Source organism: Corvus moneduloides, chromosome Z (genome assembly GCF_009650955.1).
Source record: "Corvus moneduloides isolate bCorMon1 chromosome Z, bCorMon1.pri, whole genome shotgun sequence".
NCBI classification, from domain to species: Eukaryota; Metazoa; Chordata; class Aves; order Passeriformes; family Corvidae; genus Corvus; species Corvus moneduloides.
In genome coordinates, this window is record NC_045511.1 from 34,520,055 (window position 1) to 34,533,306 (window position 13,252).

Here is a 13,252-nt window from a genome sequence, read left to right on the forward strand (position 1 = left end):
CATTTTTACCATCTTCTGCAGGGCCCTTTGCAGACAAGATAGCAAACAGGGTACAAGCATCTTCTGTGTAGTTTCCATTAATTCCTGAACGTATTTGGGAATTCATTTTGATTCGTTTTTTGAATCTATACAGCACATACCATCAAAATCTTCACACTCTTGTCCATGGGATAATAAGAAAAAAATCAATAGTTGCACAGTTTTTTAAAGCAGTGTGGCGAATGCTATCTACATCAGTGGCTAGTGCAATAATAAACTAGCAGCTATGCGTTCTCTTTCATTCCAAAAATGTATGTCATTGCTACAATCTACTGGTAGTGTGTTCAGTGCTCTCTGCAATCTATGGTGTGCAGTGTGGCTTGCAATGAGTAGCGTATCGGGTGTTACCATACCTAACTGTCCAATGGTGCAAGGCCCCCCTGCTGTTCTGCTGGGGATTTCTGGATATGCAGGGTCTCCACAAAGCAAAAACAAATCTTCAGGCAATGCTCTGGGTTTTGCCAAGCCCTATTGTTTAGTTTAGTGCATGCAAAAGGGTCACCCAAATACTCTTGGTATTCCAGGGAGTCAGGTGAGCAGCGTAAGGTTTCTTCCTCTGAGGAGTGTCATCCAACACAGCCTGAACACAACAAGCAGGTGCCCACCAAACTCCTGCATCTGTGGAGACACAAGCATATCCACGTCCCCAGGTAACAAGATCCCACGGGCCCTCCCAGGCTCATATTTGCAAACTGCAAACCCAGACTGGAGCAGGGCCATGGGTCCTGATACTCAGTAACTCTAACAACAAAAAATGTGTTAAAATAACAGGTATTGTATGAAAGGGAGGGACAGTAAGATGGTTCAGTGTAAATACAGCTTTCCAAACTCTTGGCTGTGGGGTTTCACCCTGCATTCCCCCTTTTTGTTTTTGAAGAAACACTTTAAGCATAAAATGAAAGTGCTCTATGATGGCTTGACCAGTCGGAGTGCTGGTGACATGGCGAACACCCCAAAGTGGCAAGAATTGTTGAGTGCACTGAGCTGCATAACCAGACCATTATCAGTCTTTACAACACGTGGTACGCCTAAAGCTGCAAAGGCGCTGCACCAATGCAAAATCACATCTTTAGCCTTCTCTCCTGCATGTACAGAGGCCCAACAGACTTTAGAATAAATGCCCACAGAAACATGTACATATTTAAGGCAACCAAACTCTAAAATGTGCGTAATGCCAGATTGCCACAGCTGAAGAAATTGCAGCCCTCTGGGGTTCATCCCGTCATGAGTCATGGTGACATGTTGCTGACAGTCGGAGCATGAGGCAACTATATCATGTGCTGCTGCAGACGTAAGATGGAATTGATGTCATAGGGCATGAGCCCTTTGATGGAAAAATTGATGTGACTGAATCACCTGTTGCAATGTATCTAGTACCGGGGCCGTCCACACTGGGGCTGTCAGCTTATCCGCATGGGTGTTTCCTTCTACAATGAACCCAGGCAAACTGATATGACTACAAACGTGGACAATATAAAATGGTGCAGTTTGTTGGCGTAATGCAGGCCATAATGTTTTTAGGAAAGAAAACAGTTCATTGTTATTTACCTCTTTCAAAACGGCACGATCTAATTGACGAACTATAGTGCACACATGTTGAGAATCAGATACAACATTTAAATTTTCAGAAGGCCAGGCTGCAAAAGCCGTTTGACTGCCCGTAATTCTGCCAACTGAGGGGATCCATGCTGGTGGCCTATGAGGTCATGCCACTGATCTCCCTCCTTCCAGGTGATGACAACTTTTCCTGTTTGCCCTGATCCATCGGTAAACTGTGTGCCCTTGTAAGGGGGTCGATGAATACAGGGATGACTCCACAATTTGCAATTCTAGATGCATCTGCAAAAATTTATGTGCAGGGTGGTGGAATAATATTTTTCCTGGAAACTCTTCCATGGCCATTTGTAAAACAGAGCTATTGGCCATACACCAGTCCCAATACTCAGAGGTTAAGGGTACAGTCATAATGGCTGGCTCTTGCCCTGATAGTTGGACACACTGTTGTCTGGCTTTACAAATTACATGAGGTATCAGCTCTAAGTGGGTGGTAACCATTTTCTTGTGCTGGTATGATAAAAATACCCAGTCCAAAAAATGTAAAGGGTCCTGCCAACTATCTTGCCATTGGGCTGTGAGGCCCAGAGGATGATCCTGAGACAGTGAAAAAAGAACACTGACAAAAAAACCCCACTGAGATGTATAGTGGTAACTACTCTCCAGGCTTTTTTCTTTAATATTGCTAGTTCTATGTTCTTTAATGCTTTTTTAAGCACTTCTGGTGACAAGCTCCTGGGAGACAAGTAGGGATCACCTTTTAATAAATCAAAAAGTGGTACCAACAGCACGTTCTATAATTCCAATAATGGTCTGATCCAATTAATTGTACCTAACAATTTTTCTAAGTCCCTGCATCTGATACTGTGTTGTTCCAACTTTGCTGCTGGCCTCAATCATGTCTACTAGTGTAGGATTCTCCAGCGTCAACAAAAGCTGCTTACAGTATGTATTTGCATTATCTTTAGCTAATTGCAAGAACAAAGTTTCTTGGGCCAATACGTTGTCAACTTGTTTCTTAATCGCCTCCATAAGATGATCTATAAATGTTACATGTGGCTCACTTGGTTTCTGCTTGACTGTCGTTCACGACTGATGAGGGTCCCTACATCTGGTACATGCTTCATCACTTGAAATGCAAGCTCTTTTCCTTGCTGTAACACTAAGGAATGCAGTTGGGCTTGTAGTTGTGGGGTGTTAAGTAGAGGGTCCCCCATAAGCTGGGCTGGACCTGCTCCAAAAATGAGAGTCATCTTGAGAATGTTCTAAATTACCCATGGTGACCTCATTCACTAGCCGTCTCCTAGCCGTCTCCACTGCCACCCAAAAATAATCATCTGAGTCAGAGTGAAGCAAATTTGGGTCATCTGCCGACAGTCAAAAGGGGTTAGCTTATTAGTAAAGATTACTCGCAGCACAGTGCGAAAATGAGAAGCAAACCCATGCTGCATCCCCGTGTTTCTTAGATCTTTCATTGCACTCCAATGAAAAGGATCCCATTCATCAGGGCTGTTGCCATTATATTGGATCGCAGGACATGCTGGATCTGCCAAAGCTGACTCTTGGTCTGCCAAAGCTGACTCTCCTGCGTCCTTAGCTTGTTCATACACTTTTGTTCAAAATCTCTTTGGATCCGCCCCCTGTACCTAGACGGCCACTGGTTCTAGAGTAAATATATCTTGCAGCGGAGCGGTGGTTGGCTGGCAGCCTGCTCCTCCTGACCTTACTGGCCCCGACAGATTGATGAAAACAGGCTCAGGGGCTTTGTCCCAAGGCCATACTGGATGTGCCACCTCTGGAGGCATTGGAATGTCATCATCGAAATCAGGGGGAAGAGGATAACTCTCAGGCGATACTGGGGAAATAGGATCCTACACAGAAGCAGTCGCATGGGGAGTAGGAGACGAAGGGGAAGCAGCCACAGCCAGAGCACGGGGGTCGGCTGTGGGGGCGGTGGCTGCAGCAGCAGCTGCCGCTTCTCTGTAAGTTTTTAATTGCAGTAATGAGTCCTGAACTAATTGCCATATCCTTAGCGATCTTGTGGCTATTTCATCCCCCTTTGTAGCTGCCTCCCATAGTGCTTGCTTCCTCCCATGTTTCAACAAAAAAGGCAGTCTGTACATCTGCTCTCACGCCATTTCTTTTGCACCAAATGAGCAAGGTTTGTAGTGCTTGCTCCTCGTATTTGATGCCTCTCTCCTGTAATATTCACAGCAGAATGTTCAAAATAGATTTTTCTTCTGCTGACATTTGAGCCCCCATGTCTATGTTCCCAGTCGGTCATCTGAGGTCAGGTGTCTCTTTCTGCTCTCGTAAATTGTCTGGACTTTCAGGCTCTCACTCTCCACCTTGTACTGCTAGGCTGGGCTCCACCGCTGGCTGCTCTAAGGTCCACGGTCACGACCCTATCATGTTGGGGTCGCAGTTTAAAAGTGGATACAAAAGACTGACGCCCAAAGATGGTGGCAAGCATTAGCAGTTTATTATCCCACAGTACAACTTTTTATACCTTTTCTCTATATCTCGCGCATAACACAGACTCCTTTTTGCATTATAATTGGCTAACAAACATGTGCCTTCTATCCTTTTCTAACTGGTCACAAATCACTCTGCTTTTTGCTGTAAATGTCAACACATGTCTGCATTCTACACTTCTGTCTCAAAGTTGTTTATCTGTCTTGTTCAAGGGCACAGCTGCACCCCATCCAGGCCGAGGCTGCCCGCAGCCCATTGCTGTCCTCCCACAAGGGTGCACAAGAAACTGGGAGCAGACACACCTGGGACAGCTGATCCAAACAGACCCTACCATGTCGCTGTTGTACCAAGATGGCGCAAAGAATAACACGGATTCAGGATTGGGTTCAAAGTCCAGAGAATGGCTCTATTTAATTATATAATTCAGCTTTTATAGCTTTATTCGTAAGGGTAGATTAGATGCTTGACCATCTGCCTCCCAGAGGGATTGGCTGAATGTCATAACACCCATTTTCAAAATATTTTTCCCAGTGTGGAAACAAAGGCACAAACAGGTTGTGCACCTGTGAGATAGTTTACAAAACACAGACTGCTTTCCCAGCTGGTTAGCATGAGAAAGGAGACTTTCATAGGCGGCTGTAAAAATAGGAAAATTTCTCTGCCACCTTCTCTTAGCATCTACACTACCAGACCATGTGGCATCATGCTCAACATATAAAGCTGGATGTCAAAGGAGGAAAAGAGGGGACGTTTAAGGTGATGGCATTTGTCTTCCTAAGTCCCTATTACATGTGATGGGGCCCTGCTCTCCTGGAAATGGCTGAACACCTGCTTGCCCATGGAAAGCACTCAATGAATCCTTTGTGTGACTTTGCCTGCATGCGCAACTTTTGCTTTACCTACCAACCTATTAGTGTCTATCACATCCCATGATTTTTCTTATTTGTACTTCTATAATTCTCTGCCTGATCCCACCAGTAGTGTGAGTGAGTGAGCAAGCAGCTGGGTGCTTACTTGCCTGCTGGGGTTAAGCCATGTTGCCTATTTAGGCCAGGCTGTTCTCTTTCCCACTACATGGAGAGAGACAGATGTTCTGCTCAATGAGAGGAGATGAATTCTACAGCCATGAATACCTTTTCTTCTACAAACCTCACAGTGAATCAAGGCTTGCCTTTTACAATGAGATTAAAACCCAGCTGGAACAACAAAGTTTAATACATCGGCAAGGGAAAGCAAGATAGTTTTATAGAACCATGTCTGTAAGTGTCCAAATAATAGTATCTTTATATGTAGCTCTAGGAAACACATATTCACGTACCAATAAATGGTAAAAGATTGTCTTAGAAGAAAGAGGCAGAATTATGGACAGTGGCTTTTCTGGGGATGCTGAATGCAGAGAGAAGGTGAATGTGTTTAGTTTCAGTGGTAATATTTCACAAGGATTAAATAAAGGAGGAGAAAACAACTGCATATTCTTGGAATTATCCTAATAATAAAATCATTGTTTCACAGATTAATCACTCAGAGCAAGAGGCAGTCAATATGAACCTTAAAAAAAAAGGTTGGGATAAAAGAAACAGTCTTAAATTCTGTCCTTCCTTTTTACTGTCATAACCATATTTGTCCATAGTTGCTCTCCTGTTTCTTTTCAAACTCTCATCTGAATCTAAGACTGCTTAATTCTGAAAGCTTGACCTACACCTAATTGTTTCATCATTTGTTTGCCTAGTGAAAAAATCTGAATACCTTTTTTGCAAAAACACCAAGTTATCCCACTGAGGTAGAGAACAATTTTTATTTATTTATTACTTACTAGAAAACAATTCAAAATAATGTATTAATAAAGTAATCAGAGTGGTCAGTAGGCAGCCACTCTGTTAAATCCTTCCCATGAAAAAAAAATCCTATCAGTTATGTAACAGCACATAAAGTGTGCCCAGATCGTAGAACTGGAAAATACCATGAAAGCCAGATGGATGCAAATTCAGAATTTTATTATGGTGGGACAGGGGGGTGAGCAGGAGGGCTGGAGGGAGGGTGGGGCTTGGACGGGGGAAGTGCATCTGTTTGTCTGTTTTCCCTGTGTCTCCACATCTTGGGAAGAGCAGTCAGCCAGACTGCCTTTGCCACAGGGAAAGTACCCACTCTTCTGCTGGAAAATATTCATAGAGCAGAGGGAATAATCAAAAGAGCACCACTTGGGGTACAAGTAAGTGATGCCTGTATAATGTTGGCAAGTACGGTGATGTGAGGGGATTCAAAAATTATGTGAGTCAAAAGTAATAAACCTTAGCATTATTATATGGCCTTCTTTGGCTGTATATTAAGATACAGTTCTGCATGTCTCAGAAGTTACCATGTCTAAACATTAGATTTTACACAGCACCACTTTGAACTACTTACAGAAGCTAGATTATTTAATTTTAAAACATCAGTAGCAGTCAAGACAACATATTGTACTACACTACATATATGCAGGAGATAATGTATTATTAAATGAAACTACTATTTAAAACAGCATTATATTTACTGTTGTGATTTTTTTAACCAGTCAGTTCTGTTTCCTCAGAAATTAGTGCTCTTCTACTGGATCTTAATATGAGTTAGTTTAGGAAAAGAAACTTTCATATCAACATTATTTTCAGCAAGAGATTTTTAAAGTACGTTCAATGTTAATTGGAATTTGTAGTTCAACAGAAAAATTTAACAGTCATTTGTATTGTTAGAGACATTATTAGTCATCCTTTTCTCCCACAAATACATTTTATGGTTTGAAATGTCGCTACAATGGGCATTTTGGAGCAGCAGCCACAAGTTTGAATAGGAACAGGTTTAGCTCGTATTTTAACTTTCAAATACATGGAAGTATGTGTAAGTTCAAATTTTTCCAAGTGTCAGGGAACATTTGTCCTTAAGTTTTCCAGTTTGTTTTCAGTAACACTGTGTTTGTTGTGGTAAGAATGGGCTTGGTATGGAAGCAAACAGCAGGTTTTTTATACTCTATGGTGATTCATTGTTGATTTTTTTTTTTTTTTTTTGATGTGGGAACCTACTTAACCAAGGGAAAGATAAATCTGTAAGTTACAACAAGAGACTCATAGGAAATGTTTTTCTTTTCTGTTTTCTAACTCAAACTTTGTTTGAACTATAGCAAAATGACTTAATACCCATGAGTCCAAATTAATTTTTATAGAACTGCAGCAACTTTTTTTTGTTCTCGAAGTTGCAGGAAACTTACAAAGCATATAAAGTGAAAATTGCATTTCTCTATGTCCTTTTAATACCATTTTATAAAATAGGTGTCAGTTTTTCAAAACCTATCATATCTTCCAAACTTAAAGCCCAGGGTGGAAATATGTTCCCTTTGGATACACTAGTACTCACTCCCATGGTTCTCCTGCTCAAGTTTTGTTTAGTTTCTAAGGTATGGCAGTATTTAGGTATACTTTTCAGAAGATTTTCTTTAAGACTAAAAAAAACAAAGATGAAAGGCCTTGTTAGGTGAAAGCTTTCTTGAGCATTCATTTGAAGATAGCTTTCTTGTGAAAAAAAAATTTTGAGTTCTCATCTCAGTCTCAAAAGGAACAACAACATAAACCTATTGACTTCTGCTTTCATTAATGTGATTGGCTTTGCATACAGGGGGAAAGACTAAAATGACAAAATGTCTTAATTGCACCATGGTGTGAGAAGGGGAGGAAACAATTGGATAGCAAAAATTACCTGCAGGAGATGATGGTATCGATTGATTTTTCTTTTAATCCATCATCTGTTGGATAAGAGGCAATATTCCCATTAGAATCTTTGCACTGGAGAGAAAAAATGTTCAATACTTGAGAGAATTTAAGCAGAGAGAAGTTAGGTAGGCTCTGGCTTACATTTGTACACTGACTTGACATGTGCACTGAGTGGCCAGTAGCTCATTCGGTCTTTGATGAAGACTGCCTATTTTAAAGTAAATAAATTAATAGGTACTACTCCACTTCTCTTATCCTATGACTTTGTCCAGAAATAGAAAACCTCTAAATTAGTGGGAACAGGTCAGCTTGCCTGATTTTTGGAATACTATATTTCCAACTAGCAAAAGTAGAATTTCCCGGATCTACTGGGAAAGCTTTCAGTGTTTTTTGATACATCCAGCTGGCTTTCAAAGACAGATGAATGAATGAATCTGAATAGGTTTCTTTCTGGGAATAACGGTGACCAGTGACCTTCAGTGAGAATTACGTATTGAGCTTCTTCCCTTTAGTTTTTTCTTTTTGAATAATAAGAATATCATATACAAGCAATTTCTGTTGCTATAGTTGAATGAGGTATGAACTGCATAATACTTTTATATGGCTTTTTACATTAACAGACCAGTGAGAAAATTTGTACTCTTTAGCACAAAGGGAAAATACCACACAAAGACTTGGTTTTGATTCACAAACTAGTGAATGGTCAGATGTAATTCAGCTTTTCTGTCTCAGTGTAATGCTTTCTCTCCAGTGGAGGCAACAGCTGGATTGCTGTGCCCAGTTCTGATCTCCAAAGTACCAGAGAGACAGGGAGCTCCTGGAGCCAGTCCAGCAGAGAGCAAAGAAGATGATTAAGGGACAGGAGCATCTCTCTTATGAGGAAGGGCTGAGGGAGCTAAGCCTATTCATTCTTGAGAAGAGAAAACTGAGATGGGATTTCTTTTATTCATTGCAAAATCCTCAGCTGAAATGCCAGGGGCAATAAAGTTTAGGCTTTGTTAAAAGTAAAAACAGAGAAAGAGAGAAAGGCAACTCTGAGACTGTATTTATAATGCTGTTTTTTCTTTCAAACTATGTGGATATTGCTTCGTTTTTTGCCCTTTTGTTCTCCCCCTCCATTAAAGAGAAGGTCCTGGGAAATACTCATAACAGCTCATAATTATTTTCCATCTCTCTTCACCCACCTCTATGGCTAAACATTCTGGGAAATAATACATACAAAGTTGCTTTCTTCAGGAACTACAGTTACCATGTTATTTTTCCTGGCATTTGGACATACTATGATAAATAAAATAGAAAAATCCCCACCTGGCAAGGGTGCCAGGTTGGCAACCGTGTGGGTAGGAAAATCCAGCTTCACTGCATTTTTTATCTTTCAGTTCATCATTGCACAGAGAAGTGTATTGCCAGAGGATCAGTGTCTGGATATTTTTGTTATCTTTTCCATTTCCAGATATGAGGAAAAATAGACTGGATTTAGTAATTTGTGAACCACAAATATGTTTTCAAGCAAAAATAATGGCAGATTTATTTTATGAAAAATCTGAAGCATGGATGAATGAGAATCTTAGTACTCTATAAATTACTTTAATGCCATATGGACAATACGATTACTATTGCAAGCAATATCAAAGGGCCATTAATCATGAGAGATTCATTGGAAAAAAAAAAAGCCAAACCAGTGAAAACAACAGAATAAACTATCTTGGAAGTCAAACATCTCTCAAGAGTGTTGATAATTGGGTGGCTTAGTTTTCTGAGAAACTATTCTTTTGTTTCTTAACATCTTCAAGCATTCTTGGAAGGGACATTATGCCTACATGGAAGATCCCAATGGAATCTGAGGATAATAATTTTTAATTTTTTAAATTCTGCTTTATTTCTGTCAACTGAGAAAATAAATTTTTGGATTTACTGGCTTGGTTCCAGTGGTTCTTTTTTCTCTTCTGTAAATAAAAATTCTCTGTGGACTTGAAAAAGGCAAGTCTTGGTTCAGCACTATGTATGTCTTCCATGTTTTAAGGAGTCTGTGCATTCAAACACATAATGTGATACTTTGAGATGTACATTACTCCACTTGAGACTAAACAATGTAGCTTACAAGATTGCAGATTAAAGACTGTCCATTTTATGAACACCTTTTTTAATTTTTAGCGAGAGCAATAAAAGCTGGAGTACATAAATTTGTTATTCATCCTATTAAAACTCGTTTTCTGTTACCTATATTTAGTTACAGTGGGCTATTAAATATAATTATCTAGCACTTCTGAAAGTCAGTTTGCTATGGAAAAGTAATGTAGCTATTAGAATGACAGTTCTTTTAATGTACAGATTTAAAAGCACAATCTAAAACTTTAGAAGAAAATAAGAGCTGTATCATGGTTCCCTCAACATACATGAAACACAGGGAAGCTTCTGTGTATATTACATGAGCTATTACTGATACCTAAAGAGGCAGAAAATTATTCATATCCCGGTTTTGTTTCATTTTTCTGTGCTTTCTTTTCAGAAGACTTATGGTTGTTTTCTAACATTCACAGTGTTCTTCTGCCTATCTAAAGGAAGATGGTCAGGTCATTTTCTAAATTTGTATGTAACTGCAGAGCTGAGAAGATTTACTGAACTCAGAATCTGGAAGATAAACACTCAGGACCTTCAGGCTCAAAGGTACTTGCTTTCTTACTTACTGCTAGTTGAGTGTCTGAGAGAAAGGCAATAGCTTTTTCCAAGTTTGGTAATATCAGACTTTGCTGAAGTAGATACTGCTTGAAATGTCACCTTCAAGTACAAATTGAACATGTTATTTAATTAAGACTTTCTGGTCAATTATTCAGACTGCAAAATAATGTAACATCCAGATACAACTCCTGTAGGAGCAAGACCTTTTGAGGATTTACGGTGAAAATACCTACAGAATATTTCAAAATTAACTGAGGAGTTATCTTACAAATATTTTGCAAAATTCACTAACTGATAATCAAGAAATATACTGATAATCTAAGTAGCAATTTTTCATCTAAGGTAATATGTGTTTGCTGTTTTGGTTTGATGCCACACAGTATTATTATCAGAACTGTTCTCAAGATAAAACACGAAAAACCCACAAAACCAGAAAAAAAACCACAAAACCAAACAAAAACCTCCAAACAAAAAAAAAAAAAAAAAAAAAACCAAAAAAACGAACCCAAGAAAAAAAGCCTTTTCACAAAAGCCAAATACTATGACACTTAAAAGAAAATTGAGATTTTTGCACTGGTTAGTTAGGTAGAAGTTATAGATGAGGTAATTGAGTCTGACTGGATAAATTGCCTTTAGTTTTATCTTTCTGGACAGCATGACGTAGTTGACATATCCCACCACACAGAGAAGCATATCACTTGTGTGTGGGGTGAACAAATCCAGTCAGCAATATAGTCTCCTGGGATTATTGTCAGTGACAGAATACACACTGCTAACAGCTGTCATGCTCTTGGAAGAATGCTATTTTGCAATCCTTAAAAATATTAGTTTTAAAACAGATTCACAGACAAATCCTAATTTCATGTTAGGAATGCAGTATCACACCAGTCCAGCCTTGTCAAGAAGCGAGCAAGAATTTGTGTTGTTTAGTGCTGTACTTTTCACTGGTCCATGAAGTACCAGTACCACTAACTTTTTTGTTAGTTCATAGTCAGGTTTCCCTCACAGTCTGAGATAAAGCCAGTTTTCTTGTTGTGAGGGCTCCTGCCTGAACACCTTTCCTGGGGATGTAATGAATAGGAAGCCAAGGCATTGCACAATGGGTGCCAGATGTCACTTCACAATTTCTCCTCATAACGGAAAAAGGTGCCTCCAAATTGAAGAAAGCCTGAAAGTTCTTGAGACAGTTGCTGTCCAGATATCCTTGATGGGATATCTAGACATTTGATCTTGCCAGCACAGCCAGAGGAAGGTGAAGAGTTGAGGGATGCCTGCAGCAATTATCAGGACAGCAAGTTCCTTGCTAGCACAGGGAAGTAGCTATGTCTTACGTGCAAGAGACTTTACAGAGACTTCTAGGAAACCATCCCACATCCTGAGTTGTGAATACTGACTTCTTCAGGAAAGGAAAGAAATGGAGAGGCAGCTGCACCAGAAATGAAACTTAAGGTATTCACAAGATGTGAAAATTTCATAACTAATTATTTTCTAAGAGCCCATTTACTGACAGATGCATAAATAAAATTATAAAAAGTTTGGCTGAAAAATACTACCACTTGAAGTCACGTCCTATTTGATTGCATGTCATCAAATCAAGTGGAGAACTGACAATATCTGACATGTAGAAGGTTGTGGCCAGCAAAGCATAATGCTAAATGTCAGGAAAAAGATACAATAAATCTGAAATCTGTTGTATCACACAGAAAGGTAGTATTAAAAGTCAAGGACAACCAGTCATCTATTCCAAAATCTTTGGTAAATATCCTGTGTGAACATAATTGTTATTGCCCAACTAAGTATGTTTTTATAGATTTACTTTTACCCAAATCTTTTCAGTTGGTTGAGGAGATGTGAGATAATGCAATTATTGCTAATATCAAGACAAAACAGTGGTGTGTGCTGCTCTTGAAAGGCAGCCTGGATGTACTCTGACAGGGGGAGGATACACATGGAAGACGCCTGCAACATCTGGAGACATTGGTCCAGTTTGCCCAATATCCAGCAACACTTTACACCCTATTGCAGGCTGATGTTTACCAACATCAATCATAATCATGACAGCTGCCTCCCACCCTGGTAGAAGGTGTGTGGAGGGATATACATGCAAAGACCTGACTATCTTTCATGGCGGTCACACCATGTCCCGAAGTGCCCCAGCCCACACACCTTTAGAACACTTCTAGGGAAGGTGATTCCACCACTTCCCTGAGGAGCTTGTTCCAATGCTGGACCACCATTTCAGTGAGGAATTTTTTTCTAATATCTAATCTAAACCTCTTCTGGTGCAACTGGAGGCCATTTCCTCATATCCTGTCACTTAGTGCCCGAGAGAAGAGACTGACCTCCATCTTGCTACACCCTCCTTTCAGGTGGTTGTAGAGAGCAGTAAGGTCCCTCCTGAGCCTTCTTTTCTCCAGGCTAAACACCTGCAGCTCTTCCAGGTGCTCTTTATACCCTTACTCAGCTTCATTGCTCTTCTTCAAATACTACTGCGGGTATAGATCTTGATACACAGTCAATGGGCTTGCATGCTCAGGTTGTTGGAAAGATAAAGTGTGATTATTTCAAAATAACTTTACACAGGAAATTTTATGTAGAAATCTTAGCACTAATATTAAAATCAAATATGGAACAAAAATATTGGAAGTACTTGTTGTTGGTATGTATAAATTCTCTGATGAGATGGGATCAGATTAGTACCTTTAGTTCTTACTGTGATCTGTCCTAAATTTTTATTACTTTATCTGAGCAGTTAGAAAATATCTGGC

General features: G+C 39.8%; 1 long non-coding RNA gene across 4 annotated transcripts in view; it reads left to right on the forward strand.

The window, feature by feature from the left end:
• The first annotated feature begins 6,163 nt into the window (after positions 1-6,163).
• LOC116438252 overlaps positions 6,164-13,252 on the forward strand; it is a 111,732-nt gene continuing 104,643 nt past the window's right edge. For all 4 annotated transcript variants that reach the window (XR_004237651.1, XR_004237654.1, XR_004237652.1 and 1 more), the window contains exons 1-2: positions 6,164-6,277; positions 10,346-10,472. This is a non-coding gene — a long non-coding RNA (uncharacterized LOC116438252). The remainder of the gene's footprint in view (positions 6,278-10,345; positions 10,473-13,252) is intronic.